Raw genomic sequence first — 19,118 nt, 5'->3', positions numbered from 1 at the left:
CCTCCAGACCAAACTGACCCAGCTCTCTGTTCCTAGCTCTATCTGTCAGTGGATCACCAGCTTTCTGACAGATAGGCAACAGTTAGTGAGACTGGGGAAATTCATGTCAAACAACTGCTCCACCAACACTGGTGCCCCTCAGGGATGTGTTCTCTCCCCTCTGCTCTTCTCCCTGTACACCAACGACTGCACCTCTAAAGACCCCTCTGTCAAGCTCCTGAAGTTTGCTGACGACACTACAGTCATCGGCCTCATCCAGGATGGTGACGAGTCTGCTTACAGACAGGAGGTTGAGCAGCTGGCTGTCTGGTGCAGTCTTAACAACCTGGAGCTGAACACGCTCAAAACAGTGGAGATGACTGTGGACTTTAGGAGAAACCCCCCTGCACTTTCCCCACTCACCATCATGAACAGCACTGTGACTGCAGTGGAGTCATTCAGATTCCTGGGAACCACCATCTCTCAGGACCTGAAGTGGGACAATCACATTGGCTCCATTGTGAAAAAAGCCCAACAAAGGTTGTACTTCCTTCGCCAGCTGAGGAAGTTTAACCTGCCACAGGAGCTGCTGAAACAGTTCTACTCAGCCGTCATTGAGTCAGTCCTGTGTACTTCAATTACTGTCTGGTTTGGTTCAGCTACAAAATCAGATATCAGAAGACTACAGAGAACTGTTCGGACTGCTGAAAGGATTATTGGTGCTCCCCTGCCCACCCTTCAAGAACTGTACACATCCAGAGTGAGGAAAAGGACTCAGAAAATCACTCTGGATCCCTCACATCCAAGTCACCCCATCTTTGAACTTTTGCCATCTGGCCGGCGCCTCAGAGCCGCAAATACCAGAACAGCAAGACACAAGAATAGTTTCTTCCCCCAGGCAATCTACCTCATGAACAGTTAAATGTTTCCCACTTAAACTTATGCAAAAATGTGCAATATCCTTATATTTATTTGTTACCCCTCCATCCTAGAACATTCCTGCATCTCACTCAATCCTATTCCATTATCATTTATAGCACAATTGTTTATACACTTATTTATTTGCCAATTTGTAAATCTCCTGTAAATTTTTTTTTTTTTTTTGTCTGTGTGTTGTTGTCTCTGTTTACTGGAAGCTTATGTCACTAAAACAAATTCCTTGTATGTGCAAGCATACTTGGCAATAAAGCTCTTTCTGATTCTGATTCTGATTCTGATTCTGATTCTAAAGGTAACATCAATGCTGCAGGGGTACCGGACGACGATATTCGGACGGGGGGGCCGGGGCCGCACAGAGAAGGTCCCGGCAGGCACCGACCCTGGCTGCCCGTAGATGCACCCTCACCATTCTGGCTACGGGAACAGCGGGCCAGCGGGCCGGAGGAGAGGGGATCTCCGCTGAGCCTGTAAAGCAGCATCTCATGTCCCTGTTCTGGAGAGTGGGGTGAAGACCGACTTGATAAGGACTCACCGCCGGTCTTGCACAACAGATGTTTTTTTTTTATTGGTTTTTATCCAATAAATTGGTTTTTATTGTGTTTTATTAATGAAATTGGTTTTATTAACATGCATATGAGGCTTGTTTGCTTTTTTAAATTTGTATTTTACTTTTGAAACCGATCGCACCTTTTAAACACACCTCAAATATGGACTTTTAAAAACAAGCAAAACACTGTGGTTTAATCAATTTTTTTTTAACAATGGTTGTTTCTTTCATTTTACCATGTGTATTTATTATATATTATATGGCTTGTTTTAATGTGTGCTTGAAAAAAAAATGTGTGTGAAAGTAAAAATGCAAATGGAAAAAATGTAAATGGTGAAAATAAAACTTTTTCGAAAGAAAAAATCTGTTCTTATCAGTTTAATATCTGATACGTCCCCCATCCGGGGACTACATATTAAATGGATTTTTAGATCACGGAGCTGGAGCCGGGGCTTGCTCCGTCCATTCCACGCATCGGCTTGGTATTGCAGTGTCTCTAGGAACGGTGTGTTTTCCCTTTTTCGGGAATGCCATTTATTGTGACGAATAGCAGAGCAAGTAATGAGGTCTGCCTTTGCAGGTCCTGTGGTTTATTGCGGACTCTCTTCTGAGGCACCCCCCTGAGGTGTTGGACTCTTCCACTAACGATGCTCCCACCTGAGGTCTCGGAGTCTTTCACTGACGAGGTGATGTATCGAATTCGGTGTGTTTGGTTAAAGGGAGTCAACTAAAACCAGCGTTGGGAAGCAGTTTCCAGGCCAGTAATGGAAGTCGCCCATCCTTCCTTTGTTGGGGTTTACGGAGGGCTAACCGTTGGTGAGGATGGTAGAGACGCAAATTGTACCTCTGGCTGGCCGCCTGGGTCTTCATACTTACCTGGCAGGGGAGACACCATGATCAAGAAGGCGGTTCACCCAGGGCGAGGCTTGTCCATTGCACTACGGCCATGCTGATCCCTGCGAATTCCCCAAATGTGGGAATCTCGACTGCATAATTTATGGTAGTGGGGGACTGCGTTCGTGCTCTCCCCTGAATTAACTGGTGAAACAAAGCAGAGAGATCTATCTCAGTTACTTTTTAGTTTCAGAATGATGAGTCCTGCCACATGCTGGGTATGTGTTTTGAGCTCATGAAACAAAATCACTTACGCTCTTGAAATATCGGTCCCTGGTGTGTGGTTTAGTTCGAATTTTGCACAGACCTCACTTTGCAAGTCGATTGGATTGACTGCAGCCTAGCTGTAGCTGTCTCCATGTTTGTTTTTCGTTGTGCTTTTTCAAATCATATTAGTTTTTTTCCGCGTACAGCGCCACCTAGTGGCCTGTCGCAGCACCCTTTTACACCTGACCGCTGACTGAGCCCCTGCACAGGTGTGCCGATTTGGGTGAAGGGATCTCACTCCTTCCTGGAGTTATAGCCATTTGAGCCACCTCGGCCACACCACCTTGGCACGTTTTGAGGTCCCCTCGCCAAGGTGAATGGAAATTTCCACTTTTTTTGGATGATTATTGACAGTCAGACTCCAGAGAAGCATTCTGTGCTGATCTGGGTGGGACTGGGCCAAATACCTGCCGCTAGTTTGCAAAAGAAGGTTTTCGACAAAATCCCAAATACCCGAAAATTTCGTCAGAGCGACGAGCCAATCTGAGACCTGCATCTCGTTCGGCTCGAGCCAAGGATTCCGATGACATAAGGCACGTGGCTCTGCGACGAACCGTTTGGGAGTTACGAGCGATGCCGTACTCTCTGTCGCTGCAGAGCCAGCGTCAGGCCGATCGGGGCGAGGCCCGGTGACGTTGCAGACGGGGGAGGGTACTACCATCACACAGCGTTTTAGGTCTCCCAGACTTACCAAAGCCGAGATGGGCATCGTCGTGTCCGGCTTCTTCCCCGCTGCATCAAATCAACATCGCTTCTCGGCCTTTTGGCTAAGATCAGAGGGACGGGGTCGCGATCATCTTCTCTGGAAGGAAATAGACTATTACCGGGCGGTGGTTGTAGTCTCTCCGGACAGGGATATATCTTGGACTTCACCTGTGAACAGCATTTTTTTTCTTGTTTTTCGTCTTTCTTCAGGTTCTTTTTCCAGCTCGCCTAGGAAGGAGAAAAACACTAGCGTTCACAGGTAAAGTGCCCTTTTATTTATTTATTTTGCTGTATTATTATTTAGTGTCCTTTTAAAAGTTTAGTTATTTATTCTATCAGTCTTTTAGACATTTATTGGCTGTTGTACGTATTTTTAAAGGGCTGTTGGTGCCTCCACCATGTCGGCTGCTCGTGCCGGCATGCGGAGGCACCACAGCGTGCGTTTTATGTTTAGAAAAAATGATGATGGAACGTTAATGGGGATGTCCAGACTTGATTTCTCACGGAAACTCGTACAAAAGGTTTTAGGATTTTCAGCAAATGATGTAAATTGCTTATTGACTCTTCCCCAGAACCGTGGTTTTGATTTGAGCTTTAAAAGCGCTGCACTGCTAAATGTTTTCTGGTCTCGTTTTGAAGCGGCAAAAGCCAGTCTTTCCATGTTCACAGTTGAAAAACTGACAGACAATTCCCTGAAAGTGGTAATTGTTCGAATGTTTAATGAAACTGTGAGTGGAGATGACATAGCGATATGGTTGGCGAGATTTTGCTCTGTTCGGGGCCAGCCTGTTAAGGTTTTAGACGAGGACGGCATCTGGAATGGCGCGTGGAGAGTTCCCATTAAACAATGGGAGGATCCACACGGCTTCCAGGGCTTAAGTCAGATTCCTTCTATGATTGTGCTGGGAGAAAACAGAGGCTACATTCATTATCAGGGGATGCCCAAACTGTGCCGTAAATGCAGTCGGTTTGGGCACCTCATAGAGGCATGTCAGGAAACAGTTTGTGGTAAGTGCAAAGAAATTGGGCACATCTATGAAGAATGTACCAATGGCAGAAAGTGCAATCTTTGTGGTGAATCCAACCATCTCTACAGAGACTGCCCTAAATCCTTTGCCAACATATTAAAAGCAAAAATGGCTGCCACCAAAAACCAAACGAGTGAAAAAGAGGCAGTCCCTGAGGTTTTGGAGGGAATTTTGAATACCCAACCAAGCCCAGGGACTGGTCGAGACGGAGCGGAAGGGGCGGGTCAAGGGGTGGAGTCAGACGCGGGTAACGGTCGGGAGGAGGAGACTCCGCCCATCCAATTAGGAAAGCAAAATGTGAGTATGGAAATGGATAAAGCAAGTGAAGAGGAGAAAGAGTCAGATGAATTGACCCCCTCCTCTTTGGAAACTGTACCCGATCTAGACACCGAGCAAAACACTTCAAGCAGTATAGGCGGAATAACTCTAGATTGGTTACCTAATGCTCAGCTGCAGAAAAGACCTGCGGGGTCTCCCTTGTGTCAAACGGAGGAGAAAAAGTTGAGGTCCACCAGCTCAAGTAATGAGGAAGGAGACAGGGTGTGGCCCTCAGCCTCCCCGAATGAGGTTTCGTTTCTGCAAATACAGCTAAGAACATCATCGCCAAAGGAGCCGCAAGAGATTTTCTCTGCGGATCCTAAGGCGGTGGACACCTCCGTTCCTGAACCCAACACTATCACTAGTAAAGAGGAGCGGGTGTCACAAGAGTTTTTTTGATTAAAATGAATAATCAACATCGCTTCTCGGCCTTTTGGCTAAGATCAAGTGTAGTATCTGTTCTTATCAGTTTAATATCTGATACGTCCCCCATCCGGGGACTACATATTAAATGGATTTTTAGATCACGGAGCTGGAGCCGGGGCTTGCTCCGTCCATTCCACGCATCGGCCTGGTATTGCAGTGTCTCCAGGAACGGTGTGCTTTCCCGTTTTCGGGAATGCCATTTATTTGCAGTCGAGATTCCCACATTTGGGGAATTCACAGGGGTCAGCATGGCCGTAGTGCAATGGACAAGCCTCGCCCTGGGTGAACCGCCTTCTTGATCATGGTGTCTCCCCTGCCAGGTAAGTATGAAGACCCAGGCGGCCAGCCAGAGGTACAATTTGCGTCTCTACCATCCTCACCAACGGTTAGCCCTCCGTAAACCCCAACAAAGGAAGGATGGGCGACTTCCATTACTGGCCTGGAAACTGCTTCCCAACGCTGGTTTTAGTTGACTCCCTTTAACCAAACACACCGAATTCGATACATCACCTCGTCAGTGAAAGACTCCGAGACCTCAGGTGGGAGCATCGTTAGTGGAAGAGTCCAACACCTCAGGGGGGTGCCTCAGAAGAGAGTCCGCAATAAACCACAGGACCTGCAAAGGCAGACCTCATTACTTGCTCTGCTATTCGTCACAATAAATGGCATTCCCGAAAAAGGGAAAGCACACCGTTCCTGGAGACATTGCAATACCAGGCCGATGCGTGGAATGGACGGAGCAAGCCCCGGCTCCAGCTCCGTGATCTAAAAATCCATTTAATATGTAGTCCCCGGATGGGGGACGTATCAGATATTAAACTGATAAGAACAGATTTTTTTTTTTTTTTTTTTTTTGACTGGTTTTATTGATATTTAATCAAAAGTGGTACAACAGTACGTCAAGTAATAGATAAAATACAACATATATGTTCACATGCAGGTATGAGTAAAAAAAAATAAAATAAAAAATTAAAAAACAATCGTTCCAATGACGGTTAACACACCACTAAAATCCTGGATCTCCAAGACATGCCTTATGTTAAGATACAGACAAAGTACTTGAAATGACCATAAGGGAAGAAAAAAAAAAAAAAAAAAAAAAGAGGGGTTATAAGGTTACACATTGATGAATTGTTCTTTTACATACATTTTTATTTTCCTTTAAAGTGCTTTCAGTGTGTTTTAAAAGCCAAAATAAAACTATGTAAAAAAAAAAAAAAAAAAAAAAAAAAAAAAAAAAAAAAAAAAGGGTTCTCTATTGTGCTTGATCGGGGAGGTAATCTTTCAATTTGGGCCTCTCCCACTCTTCGGTCCCAGGCAATCAAACCCAGCTTCAGTGACCCAGAGGAGATCCGTACTCTCTGGCCCGCTGCTCCCGTAGCCGGAAGTGGTGAAGGTACATCTACGGGCAACCAGGGTCGGTGGTGGCCGGGACTCTCTCAGTGGCAACCCCGGCCCCCGCTCTGAATGATTGGGCGCGGTGCCCCTGCAGCATGTTCTCCACCATCCTTACAGTGGCTTGGAGGGGCACCATCACCCGTTTCCCCACCAGCAGGTTTCTGGCAGTCCAGATTGCATGCTTTATAGCATTCAGGGTGAACCAGAGTGTTGTGAACTGTTTTGATGTTAAATCCTTTATCCTCCGGCCCACCCCTAGGACGGCGAGATTATAGTCCATCTGGACCCCACCCGCTGGCAGGCATGGGAAAACCAGGGGGCCGGTCGCGGTCCACCGGTCCCGTGCAGCACCGCACTCCCAGAGGACGTGCCGCACGGTCTCTTCCTGATTACACCCGAGCCGTGGGCACTTTGCGTTGGCGGCCATGCCGCGGGAGTGCATAACCGCCCTGGTTGGTAGGATCTCATGGGCCACCATCCACATCAGGTCTTTTTGCCGGTTCCAAAGAGCGGGGTGGGCTGCGTTTCTCCACACTGTTTTGGATTCGCTCTCAGTTAGCCCTGGAACTGGGCTCACCTTCTCCCGGTCCTGCACAACAGAGATAATCTTTTTATGGTCTTTTAAAATGTCCACATTTTCTCGTTCTAGGTCATGTTTCTTTAAAAAAAAATTAATAAATGCATATTCTTTTGGCAAGTTAAAAGACACTGGGGTTCTAAGATCTACGGTTAAAATTTTTAGGTAGCGTAAGTACGACCCCATCCAAAACTTCACTATTGCTGCGGTCTTATCACTGGATGGGGCCGTGGCATACTTAAAATGTAATCCTGTAAAATGACTCCCTAAAAAAAGGCTTAGGTCTGGCAGTCCTTTGCCTCCGTTTTCCTTTCTTTTCTTGACTGTTTCTCTCTTTATTCTCTCCCACCTGGATCCCCAGAGAAAATAAAAGACAGCACGTTCCACTGCTAAAATGAAGGACCTGGGGGGGGTAAAAACAGAGCACAACAATAAAAACAGAGGTAAAATCACAGCTTTAAAAACTAAAATCTTTCCCTCCATCGTCAAAGTCCTTAGTCCCCACAAACCCAGTCGCTGTCTTACTTTCCCTAAAGCATTGGTCCAATTACCTTGTCCACCCCCCTCCCTATCAAATTTTATGCCTAGAATTTTTATATTATCATTTCTTAGAGTCACTTCCAGTCCTCCCACGTCTATGTCGCCCCACTGTCCGAAGAGCTGGGCCTCTGACTTGTTTCTGTTTAATTTGGAGCCAGAGGCCCGTCCATAAGAATCTGTAAGTTCCAAAGCTCTTCGGACAGATAAAAAGTCAGTCGTTAAAATTGTCACATCGTCCATGTATAAAACACATTTTGCTATCAAACTTCCTGGTAGCTTAAATCCTGCGATCCGTTGGTCCCTTCTCAAAAGCTGTGCCAATGGCTCAATGCATGCCACATACAAGAGCGGGGATAACGGGCACCCTTGACGGACGCCGCTGTGAATGTTAACAGCTTTTGTTAAATGCCCATTTACAAGAATTTTGCTGGTTATATCATTATACAGCAATCCCACCCATGCTAAAAACCTCCCTGGGAAGCCCATTTTCTCCAGTACCTGCAATAGGTACTGGTGCGAGACCCGATCAAAAGCTTTTTCAAAATCTAAATTTACCACTATTAGGCCAATGTTTCTGTCTCTCGCAAAACAGATGGTGTCTCGGATCAATATCAGACTGTCCGTGATCCTCTTCCCGGGCACAGCACATGCTTGATCCGGGTGGATCACATCCTTTAAAAACAGGGACATGCGTTTAGCTAAAAGCTTGCTAAAAAGTTTGCAATCCCAATTTAAAAGGCTGATTGGTCTCCACGTTTTTAAATCTGTCCTATCTCCTTTTTTATGCAAAAGTGAAACAATTCCTAGTCTAAAACTGTCAGGGAGTCGGTCCAGTCTATCAAAGTCCTTAAAAACCATTAAAAGTTCTGGTGCTAAAATGTCCCAAAATTTTGAATAAAATTCCACGGGAAGGCCATCACTTCCCGGCGACTTACCAGTTTTAAAATCCTTCATACATTTTGTAAGCTCTAAAAGAGTAAAATCTTGGGTTAAAATAGCACGCTCATTATCAATTTTCTTTTCTAAATTTCCCAAAATATTTTCTATGGCTTCCTCTGTTATCTCTTTTTTGTTGTATAAATCTGTATAAAATCTTTCTACTTCTTCTAATATCTCTTCTGTATTTCTGGCTTCCTTCTCCCCCTTTTTTAATTCAGTAATTACCCCTTTATTTGTTAAAATCCTCTTAAAAAAGTATCTTGTGCATTTTTCACCTTCCTCCAGATCTTGTTCCTTACTTCTTAAAATCAACCCTTTGTTTCTTTGTTTTTCCAAATCAGCCATTTCTTTTTTAACCTCATTTAATTCTTCATTAAAATCAAACCCTCCATTAACAAACTTGAAATACCTTTGTAATCTTTTTTGCAGTCCCAACATGCGTCTCTTTTCTTTGTTCTTTTTTCCAATCCCTTTCTTTCTAAAAAACAGTCTCGTCCAGTGTTTCACCATCTCCCACCACTGTGCACGTGAATCGAAAAAGTCTTGGAGGGTCTGCCACTGACTGAATTGCTCCCTGTAGTCACTAACTATCTCCTCATCCTGCAAAAGGGAGCAATTCAGTTTCCAGATCCCTCCACCTACCGTCAATTTTGTGGTGAAGGAAATAGTGCAAGACAGCATAACGTGATCGGAAAAGAATAGGGGTGTTAATATAGCATCAGTCGGCGGGCAATCGCGTACGAAAATGTAGTCAATGCGAGAGGCGTTGGTGCCATCACCACTGACCCAGGTGTAGCCCACCTCTCTTGGATGCAAAGTCTTAAAACAGTCAGTTAATTTAAAATCCTTAACTAAACTTTGCATTAAAACTGATGTCTTATCAAACCTAAAGTCTGCCCCCACCCTCTTCCTATCAGTTTTGGCTAAAACACAGTTAAAATCTCCCCCTACCACTAATGGTACCCTCCCCAGCATGTGGGACTGCAGTTCCTCTAAAAGCTCATACCTATCGTTTTTACCTGTAAAACCATACACATTTAACACCTTAAAATCTCTATCTAAAAAAGTCATATTCGCTAAAATAGCCGCCCATCTCTTACCACCGTGCTCCCCTTCACCAGGATGTGAGGGTTATTTATTAAAATCGCCACTCCATCATTTTTGTTAAAGTTGGACCCGCTCCATATGGAGGGTCCCGGCGTCCATAGCTCCTCCCACCTCCTGTAACTAGATAAAAAGGGTAAGGCACACTCTTGTAGTAAAAAGACATCTGACTTTTGAGATTTTAAAAAGGATAAAATAGTATGTGCTCTGACCATGGACCTCACACTTCTTACATTTATTGTTGAAATTGTGAGGGCCATGGTGAATAAATTAGGTAAAAAGGCATGAGCTTAAAAAGGAACTAAAACATTTTATTTAAAAGACTACAAAGTTCATCTCGTTCGGCTCGAGCCAAGGATTCCGATGACATAAGGCACGTGGCTCTGCGACGAACCGTTTGGGAGTTACGAGCGATGCCGTACTCTCTGTCGCCGCAGAGCCAGCGTCAGGCCGATCGGGGCGAGGCCCGGTGACGTTGCAGACGGGGGAGGGTACTACCATCACACAGCGTTTCAGGTGTTTCCATCTTTGTTTGATGGTCCTTTTACATTTCAATTTTCTTATTTTTCCGCTTACAGCGCCACCTAGTGGCCTGTCGCAGCGCCCTTTTACACCTGACCGCTGACTGAGCCCCTGCACAGGTGTGCCGATTTGGGTGAAGGGATCTCACTCCTTCCTGGAGTTATAGCCATTTGAGCCACCTCGGCCACACCACCTTGGCACGTTTTGAGGTCCCCTCGCCAAGGTGAATGGAAATTTCCACTTTTTTTGGATGATTATTGACAGTCAGACTCCAGAGAAGCATTCTGTGCTGATCTGGGTGGGACTGGGCCAAATACCTGCCGCTAGTTTGCAAAAGAAGGTTTTCGACAAAATCCCAAATACCCGAAAATTTCGTCAGAGCGACGAGCCAATCTGAGACCTGCGTCTCGTTCGGCTCGAGCCAAGGATTCCGATGACATAAGGCACGTGGCTCTGCGACGAACCGTTTGGGAGTTACGAGCGATGCCGTACTCTCTGTCGCCGCAGAGCCAGCGTCAGGCCGATCGGGGCGAGGCCCGGTGACGTTGCAGACGGGGGAGGGTACTACCATCACACAGCGTTTCAGGTGTTTCCATCTTTGTTTGATGGTCCTTTTACATTTCAATTTTTTATTTTTCCGCTTACAGCGCCACCTAGTGGCCTGTCGCAGCGCCCTTTTACACCTGACCGCTGACTGAGCCCCTGCACAGGTGTGCCGATTTGGGTGAAGGGATCTCACTCCTTCCTGGAGTTATAGCCATTTGAGCCACCTCGGCCACACCACCTTGGCACGTTTTGAGGTCCCCTCGCCAAGGTGAATGGAAATTTCCACTTTTTTTGGATGATTATTGACAGTCAGACTCCAGAGAAGCATTCTGTGCTGATCTGGGTGGGACTGGGCCAAATACCTGCCGCTAGTTTGCAAAAGAAGGTTTTCGACAAAATCCCAAATACCCGAAAATTTCGTCAGAGCGACGAGCCAATCTGAGACCTGCATCTCGTTCGGCTCGAGCCAAGGATTCCGATGACATAAGGCACGTGGCTTTGCGACGAACCGTTTGGGAGTTACGAGCGATGCCGTACTCTCTGTCGCCGCAGAGCCAGCGTCAGGCCGATCGGGGCGAGGCCCGGTGACGTTGCAGACGGGGGAGGGTACTACCATCACACAGCGTTTCAGGTGTTTCCATCTTTGTTTGATGGTCCTTTTACATTTCATTTTTCTTATTTTTCCGCTTACAGCGCCACCTAGTGGCCTGTCGCAGCGCCCTTTTACACCTGACCGCTGACTGAGCCCCTGCACAGGTGTGCCGATTTGGGTGAAGGGATCTCACTCCTTCCTGGAGTTATAGCCATTTGAGCCACCTCGGCCACACCACCTTGGCACGTTTTGAGGTCCCCTCGCCAAGGTGAATGGAATTTCCACTTTTTTTGGATGATTATTGACAGTCAGACTCCAGAGAAGCATTCTGTGCTGATCTGGGCGGGACTGGGCCAAATACCTGCCGCTAGTTTGCAAAAGAAGGTTTTCGACAAAATCCCAAATACCCGAAAATTTCGTCAGAGCGACGAGCCAATCTGAGACCTGCATCTCGTTCGGCTCGAGCCAAGGATTCCGATGACATAAAGCACGTGGCTTTGCGACGAACCGTTTGGGAGTTACGAGCGATGCCGTACTCTCTGTCGCCGCAGAGCCAGCGTCAGGCCAATCGGGGCGAGGCCCGGTGACGTTGCAGACGGGGGAGGGTACTACCATCACACAGCGTTTCAGGTCTCCCAGACTTACCAAAGCCGAGATGGGCATCGTCGTGTCCGGCTTCTTCCCCGCTGCATCAAATCAACATCGCTTCTCGGCCTTTTGGCTAAGATCAAGTGTAGTATCTGTTCTTATCAGTTTAATATCTGATACGTCCCCCATCCGGGGACTACATATTAAATGGATTTTTAGATCACGGAGCTGGAGCCGGGGCTTGCTCCGTCCATTCCACGCATCGGCCTGGTATTGCAGTGTCTCCAGGAACGGTGTGCTTTCCCGTTTTCGGGAATGCCATTTATTGTGACGAATAGCAGTGCAAGTAATGAGGTCTGCCTTTGCAGGTCCTGTGGTTTATTGCGGACTCTCTTCTGAGGCACCCCCCTGAGGTGTTGGACTCTTCCACTAACGATGCTCCCACCTGAGGTCTCGGAGTCTTTCACTGACGAGGTGATGTATCGAATTCGGTGTGTTTGGTTAAAGGGAGTCAACTAAAACCAGCGTTGGGAAGCAGTTTCCAGGCCAGTAATGGAAGTCGCCCATCCTTCCTTTGTTGGGGTTTACGGAGGGCTAACCGTTGGTGAGGATGGTAGAGACGCAAATTGTACCTCTGGCTGGCCGCCTGGGTCTTCATACTTACCTGGCAGGGGAGACACCATGATCAAGAAGGCGGTTCACCCAGGGCGAGGCTTGTCCATTGCACTACGGCCATGCTGACCCCTGCGAATTCCCCAAATGTGGGAATCTCGACTGCATAATTTATGGTAGTGGGGGAATGCGTTCGCGCTCTCCCCTGAATTAACTGGTGAAACAAAGCAGAAAGATCTATCTCAGTTACTCTTTAGTTTCAGAATGATGAGCCCTGCCACATGCTGGGTATGTGTTTTGAGCTCATGAAACAAAATCACTTACGCTCTTGAAATATCGGTCCCTGGTGTGTGGTTTAGTTCGAATTTTGCACAGACCTCACTTTGCAAGTCGATTGGATTGACTGCAGCCTAGCTGTAGCTGTCTCCATGTTTGTTTTTCGTTGTGCTTTTTCAAATCATATTAGGTCTTTTCCGCTTACAGCGCCACCTAGTGGCCTGTCGCAGCGCCCTTTTACACCTGACCGCTGACTGAGCCCCTGCACAGGTGTGCCGATTTGGGTGAAGGGATCTCACTCCTTCCTGGAGTTATAGCCATTTGAGCCACCTCGGCCACACCACCTTGGCACGTTTTGAGGTCCCCTCGCCAAGGTGAATGGAAATTTCCACTTTTTTTGGATGATTATTGACAGTCAGACTCCAGAGAAGCATTCTGTGCTGATCTGGGTGGGACTGGGCCAAATACCTGCCGCTAGTTTGCAAAAGAAGGTTTTCGACAAAATCCCAAATACCCGAAAATTTCATCAGAGCGACGAGCCAATCTGAGACCTGCATCTCGTTCGGCTCGAGCCAAGGATTCCGATGACATAAGGCACGTGGCTTTGCGACGAACCGTTTGGGAGTTACGAGCGATGCCGTACTCTCTGTCGCTGCAGAGCCAGCGTCAGGCCGATCGGGGCGAGGCCCGGTGACGTTGCAGACGGGGGAGGGTACTACCATCACACAGCGTTTCAGGTGTTTCCATCTTTGTTTGATGGTCCTTTTACATTTCATTTTTCTTATTTTTCCGCTTACAGCGCCACCTAGTGGCCTGTCGCAGCGCCCTTTTACACCTGACCGCTGACTGAGCCCCTGCACAGGTGTGCCGATTTGGGTGAAGGGATCTCACTCCTTCCTGGAGTTATAGCCATTTGAGCCACCTCGGCCACACCACCTTGGCACGTTTTGAGGTCCCCTCGCCAAGGTGAATGGAAATTTCCACTTTTTTTGGATGATTATTGACAGTCAGACTCCAGAGAAGCATTCTGTGCTGATCTGGGTGGGACTGGGCCAAATACCTGCCGCTAGTTTGCAAAAGAAGGTTTTCGACAAAATCCCAAATACCCGAAAATTTAGTCAGAGCGACGAGCCAATCTGAGACCTGCATCTCGTTCGGCTCGAGCCAAGGATTCCGATGACATAAGGCACGTGGCTCTGCGACGAACCGTTTGGGAGTTACGAGCGATGCCGTACTCTCTGTCGCCGCAGAGCCAGCGTCAGGCCGATCGGGGCGAGGCCCGGTGACGTTGCAGACGGGGGAGGGTACTACCATCACACAGCGTTTCAGGTGTTTCCATCTTTGTTTGATGGTCCTTTTACATTTCAATTTTCTTATTTTTCCGCTTACAGCGCCACCTAGTGGCCTGTCGCAGCGCCCTTTTACACCTGACCGCTGACTGAGCCCCTGCACAGGTGTGCCGATTTGGGTGAAGGGATCTCACTCCTTCCTGGAGTTATAGCCATTTGAGCCACCTCGGCCACACCACCTTGGCACGTTTTGAGGTCCCCTCGCCAAGGTGAATGGAATTTCCACTTTTTTTGGATGATTATTGACAGTCAGACTCCAGAGAAGCATTCTGTGCTGATCTGGGCGGGACTGGGCCAAATACCTGCCGCTAGTTTGCAAAAGAAGGTTTTCGACAAAATCCCAAATACCCGAAAATTTCGTCAGAGCGACGAGCCAATCTGAGACCTGCATCTCGTTCGGCTCGAGCCAAGGATTCCGATGACATAAAGCACGTGGCTTTGCGACGAACCGTTTGGGAGTTACGAGCGATGCCGTACTCTCTGTCGCCGCAGAGCCAGCGTCAGGCCGATCGGGGCGAGGCCCGGTGACGTTGCAGACGGGGGAGGGTACTACCATCACACAGCGTTTCAGGTCTCCCAGACTTACCAAAGCCGAGATGGGCATCGTCGTGTCCGGCTTCTTCCCCGCTGCATCAAATCAACACCGCTTCTCGGCCTTTTGGCTAAGATCACGTATCTTGTCGGACGGTTGAGACTGCGATCGCCTCTTGGAGGTTTCCTGACTTGAGATCTTTTTATATCTTGAGTCACACAACTTCGAGAGGTACATTGAATTCTGCTGCTTCGGGCTCCAACAAGTTTTAAGGTAAGGTCTTTTAATTATTTATTTGGTTATTTATTGTTGTATTTATTGTTGTTTTAAGTTTTAAGGCTGTTGGTGCCTCCATCATGTCGGCTGCCCGTGCCGGCGTGCGGAGGCACCACAGCGTGCGTTTTTTATTCAGGCAGGTTGAGGGGAAGCTCCTTGGAATGTCCCGTATGGACTTTTCAAGGAAGCTGATCCAAAAGACCTTAGCTTTTAGATCTGACGACCTGAATTGTTTGATGACTCTGCCCTTGAACAAAGGATTTGATGTCAGTTTTAAAACCGCTTCCCTGCTTAATGACTTTTGGCAAAGGTTTGATTCAGTTAAAGCCCAGTTCTCCATGTTCACTGTCGAGAAACTTTCGGATAACACACTTAAAACTGTGATTGTCAGGATGTTCAATGAAACAGTGACTGGAGATGATATTTGTGTTTGGTTGGGTAGATTTTGCACTGTTCGAGGCCAGCCTGTCAAAGTGTTGGATGAAGATGGCATTTGGACATGCTCCTGGCGAATTCCCATTAAACAATGGGAAGACGCTGTGGGCTACCAGGGCCTGAAACATCTGCCTTCCATGATTGTGCTCGGAGAGAACAGAGGCTACATACATTATCAAGGAATGCCCAAACTCTGCAGGAAGTGTTGCAGGTTTGGTCATCTCGCTGAAGCATGCCAAGAGTTAATATGTGGGAAGTGTAGAGAAATTGGTCACAGTTTTGATGATTGTACCAATGGCAGACGGTGTAATCTTTGTGGAGAAACAAACCATCTCTACAGAGACTGCCCTAAAAGTTTTGCCAACAAGCTCAAAATGGCCGCCCCACATGGGCAACAAACGAATGAACAAAGGAAAGAGGAGGCGGTCCCTGAGGTTTTGGCGGGAATTTCAAATCCCCAGCCGGCCTCAGGGATTGGGCAGGAAGGAGGAAGTGGGGCGGCCACAGGGGCGGAGTCAGATATTGAACTGGAAAAAGTCACGGAAGGAGAAGTGAGCGAGGAAGAAACAAGCTCTTCCCTAGAAACGGTGTCAGATTTGGTGCAGGAATCCAGTGGGAGTGAATTTGAGTGTTCACTCCCAAATGCTCAAGTGCAAAAAAGACCTGCGGGATCTCCTCTGGTGGAAACAGAGGAGAAAAAAGCTAGGGCAGCACAGCGGCTTGATAGTTCCGATTTGGAAGATCAAGAACGTATGTGGCCCCTAGAATCCCCAAATGAGGTTTCCTTTTTGCACATCAAGCTAAGAACATCGTCGCCTAGGGAGTTACAAGAGGGTTTCTCTGTAGCACCCGATGTGTCGAGCACCTGCTCTCCGGGCCCCAGTTCATCTGGGAGAAAGGAAGAGCAGGTGAAACAAGATAAAACATGATTTTAAGCATATTTTTGTAGTCTTTTAGTCTTCTGTTTAAATGTCTCATACTGTTTTAACCATACTGCTCATGGCCCTCACTATCTCTACCATAAATGTAAGAAGTGTGAGGTCCACCTTGCGAGCACAGAGCATTTTATCCCTTTTAAAGTCTTTTAAGTCAGATTTGTTTTTACTGCAAGAGTGTGCTCTGCCCTTTTTAAGTAACCACAGGAAGTTGGAGGAGATGTGGACCATGGGGCCCTCAATATGGAGTGGCTCTAACTTCAACAAGAATGATGGTGTCGCTATTTTAATAAAAAATTCAAACATCACGGTGAAGGATAGCACTGTGGTGAGGGAAGGGCGGGCTCTTTTAGCAAACCTGACTTTTTTAGGGAGAGATTTTAAGGTTCTTAACGTGTATGGTTTTACAGAAAAAAATGACAGGTATGAGCTTTTAGAAGACCTGCAGCCCCACATGTTAGGCAGGGCTCCCCTAATAGTAGCAGGGGATTTTAACTGTGTTTTATCAAAAACAGATAGGAAGAGAGTAGGAGAAGATTTTAAGGTCGATAAGACATCGGTTTTATTACAAAATTTAGTCAAGGATTTTAAGTTAGTTGACTGTTTTAAACAACTGCATCAAAGAGAGGAGGGCTTCACCTGGTTCAGTGGTGATGGCGCCAGAGCCTCTCGAATTGACTATGTTTTTACAAGGGACTGCCCGCCAACCGATGCAACATTGACCCCTCTCTTTTTTTCTGATCACATGATGCTGTCTTGCACCCTTTCACTTTCCCCGGGTGTGACGGTAGGAGGAGGGATGTGGAAGCTGAACTGTTCCCTATTGGTGGATGAAGAAGTGGTTAGAGAATATAGGGAGCAGTTCAGCCAATGGCAGACCCTCCAAGACTTTTATGAGACACGTGCACAGTGGTGGGAAATGGTAAAGGACCGGACAAGACAGTTTTTTAGGAAGGTAGGGAAAGATAAAAAGAATAGGGAAAAGAGATGCATGATGGGGTTGCAAAAAAGATTACAAAGATATTTTAATCTTTTAAATAATGGTTTTGATTTTAGCCAAGAAATAACAGATGTAAAAAAAGAAATGTCAGTTTTATCTCGTATCCAAAGTAAAGGTGTTATTTTAAGAAGCAAAGAAAGAGAAATAGAGGAAGGTGAAAAGTGTACAAGTTACTTTTTTAAAAAGATAATAACAAGGGGAGGGGCAATAACCAGTGTTAAGGTAGGAGGGAGGGATGCAAACACAACAGAAGAGATTTTAAAAAATGTAGAGGGATTTTATGAGGATTTGTATTGTAAAAAAGATGTACACGACGATACGGCAAGGGAAGTTTTAAATTTTTTAGTCAAGAATGTTAATGGCCAAAATAAGTTTTTATCCCAAGATTTTAATATTTTAGAATTACATAAAGCTCTTAAAGGTTTTAAAAAGGGGAAGTCCCCAGGAGCAGATGGACTTCCCCTAGAGTTTTATCTTACTTTTTGGGATATTTTAGCACATGAATTATTGGCTGTTTTTAACAACTTTGAGACTCTTGACAGACTACCCGACAGTTTTAGGATAGGGATAGTGTCTTTACTGTACAAAAAAGGGGACAGGACTGACTTAAAAAATTGGAGACCAATCACGCTTTTAAATTTCGATGGTAAACTTTTTAGTAAGATTTTAGCGACACGCATGTCGACTGTTTTAGAGGACGTGATCCACCCGGATCAAGCTTCTGCTGTGCCCGGAAGAAAGATAACAGACAACCTAGTGCTGATTAGAGACGCCATCTGTTACGCGAGAGACAGAAATATTCGGCTAGTAGTCCTAAATTTAGATTTTGAAAAAGCATTTGATCGAGTCTCGCACCAGTACCTCTTCCAGGTACTGGATAAAATGGGGTTTCCAGAGAGGTTTATAGCCTGGGTGGGACTGCTGTACAAGGGAATAGTCAGCAAAATTCTAATAAATGGGCATCTTTCCAAAGCTGTGAACATACACAGTGGTGTCCGTCAGGGATGTCCTTTATCTCCTCTTCTGTATGTGGCTTGCATTGAGCCACTGGCACAGATCTTGAGAAGGGACAAATGGATCAAAGGACTGGACGTTCCTGGGACGGGTGGACTGACGGCGACCTGTGCTTTATACATGGACGACGTAACTCTTTTAGCCACGGACCTTTTATCCATACGAAGAGCACTGGACTTGACTGACTGGTACGGTCGGGCCTCGGGCGCCAAACTCAATAGAAACAAGTCCGAGGCCCAGCTCTTCGGGCCGTGGGGAGACGCGGACACAGGAGGACTTGATTTGGTTTTTAAAGACAATGATTTTAGGATTTTAGGCGTTAAATTTGATAAAGACGGAGGTGGACGAGACAACTGGACTGACTTGCTAGGGAAAGCTAGGAAAAGACTGGGGTTTTGGGGACTAAGACAGTTGACAATTGAAGGTAAAATTTTAATTTTTAAATCTGTGATTTTACCTCTGATTTTACTTGTCTGTTCTGTTTTTAGCCCCCCTCGGCGGTTCCTGGTGAGACTGGAGAGGGCGGTGTTTTATTTCCTGTGGGGGTCCAAGTGGGAGCGCCTGAAGAGGGAGACCATCAAGAAAAGGCCAGAGAACGGTGGAAAAGGCCTCCCAGACCCCCACCTGTTTTTAGGCAGCCGCTTCACCGCCCTGCACATTAGTTATGCCATGACCCCATCCAAAGAAAACAAGACGGCTGCAATGGTGCGATTTTGGATGGGGTCTTACCTAAGAACATTGAAAATTTTACCAGTAGACTTGAAAACCCCAGTGTCTTTT

General features: G+C 46.6%; 5 non-coding genes and 2 pseudogenes across 5 annotated transcripts; 5 read left to right on the top strand and 2 right to left on the bottom strand.

Annotated features, from left to right (window-relative positions):
* Positions 1-1,806: 1,806 nt before the first annotated feature.
* On the top strand, positions 1,807-1,981 carry LOC132118854 (U2 spliceosomal RNA; annotated as a pseudogene).
* Positions 1,982-2,333: 352 nt separating this feature from the next.
* On the top strand, positions 2,334-2,497 carry LOC132118736 (U1 spliceosomal RNA). Its single transcript, XR_009425964.1, has one exon. It is a non-coding gene; the product is annotated as a U1 spliceosomal RNA (small nuclear RNA).
* Positions 2,498-5,094: 2,597 nt separating this feature from the next.
* On the top strand, positions 5,095-5,285 carry LOC132118785 (U2 spliceosomal RNA). Its single transcript, XR_009426005.1, has one exon. It is a non-coding gene; the product is annotated as a U2 spliceosomal RNA (small nuclear RNA).
* Positions 5,286-5,301: 16 nt separating this feature from the next.
* On the bottom strand, positions 5,302-5,431 carry LOC132118757 (U1 spliceosomal RNA; annotated as a pseudogene).
* Positions 5,432-5,783: 352 nt separating this feature from the next.
* Positions 5,784-5,976, bottom strand: LOC132118855 (U2 spliceosomal RNA). Its single transcript, XR_009426036.1, has one exon. It is a non-coding gene; the product is annotated as a U2 spliceosomal RNA (small nuclear RNA).
* A 6,046-nt stretch (positions 5,977-12,022) lies between these two features.
* On the top strand, positions 12,023-12,213 carry LOC132118784 (U2 spliceosomal RNA). Its single transcript, XR_009426004.1, has one exon. It is a non-coding gene; the product is annotated as a U2 spliceosomal RNA (small nuclear RNA).
* Positions 12,214-12,565: 352 nt separating this feature from the next.
* Positions 12,566-12,729, top strand: LOC132118720 (U1 spliceosomal RNA). The gene has a single exon (XR_009425948.1). It is a non-coding gene; the product is annotated as a U1 spliceosomal RNA (small nuclear RNA).
* The last annotated feature ends 6,389 nt before the right edge of the window (positions 12,730-19,118 follow it).

The sequence above is a fragment of the Carassius carassius genome, chromosome 37, assembly GCF_963082965.1.
Source record: "Carassius carassius chromosome 37, fCarCar2.1, whole genome shotgun sequence".
Classification (NCBI taxonomy): Eukaryota; Metazoa; Chordata; class Actinopteri; order Cypriniformes; family Cyprinidae; genus Carassius; species Carassius carassius.
This window is presented reverse-complemented; position numbering and strand designations above follow the sequence as displayed.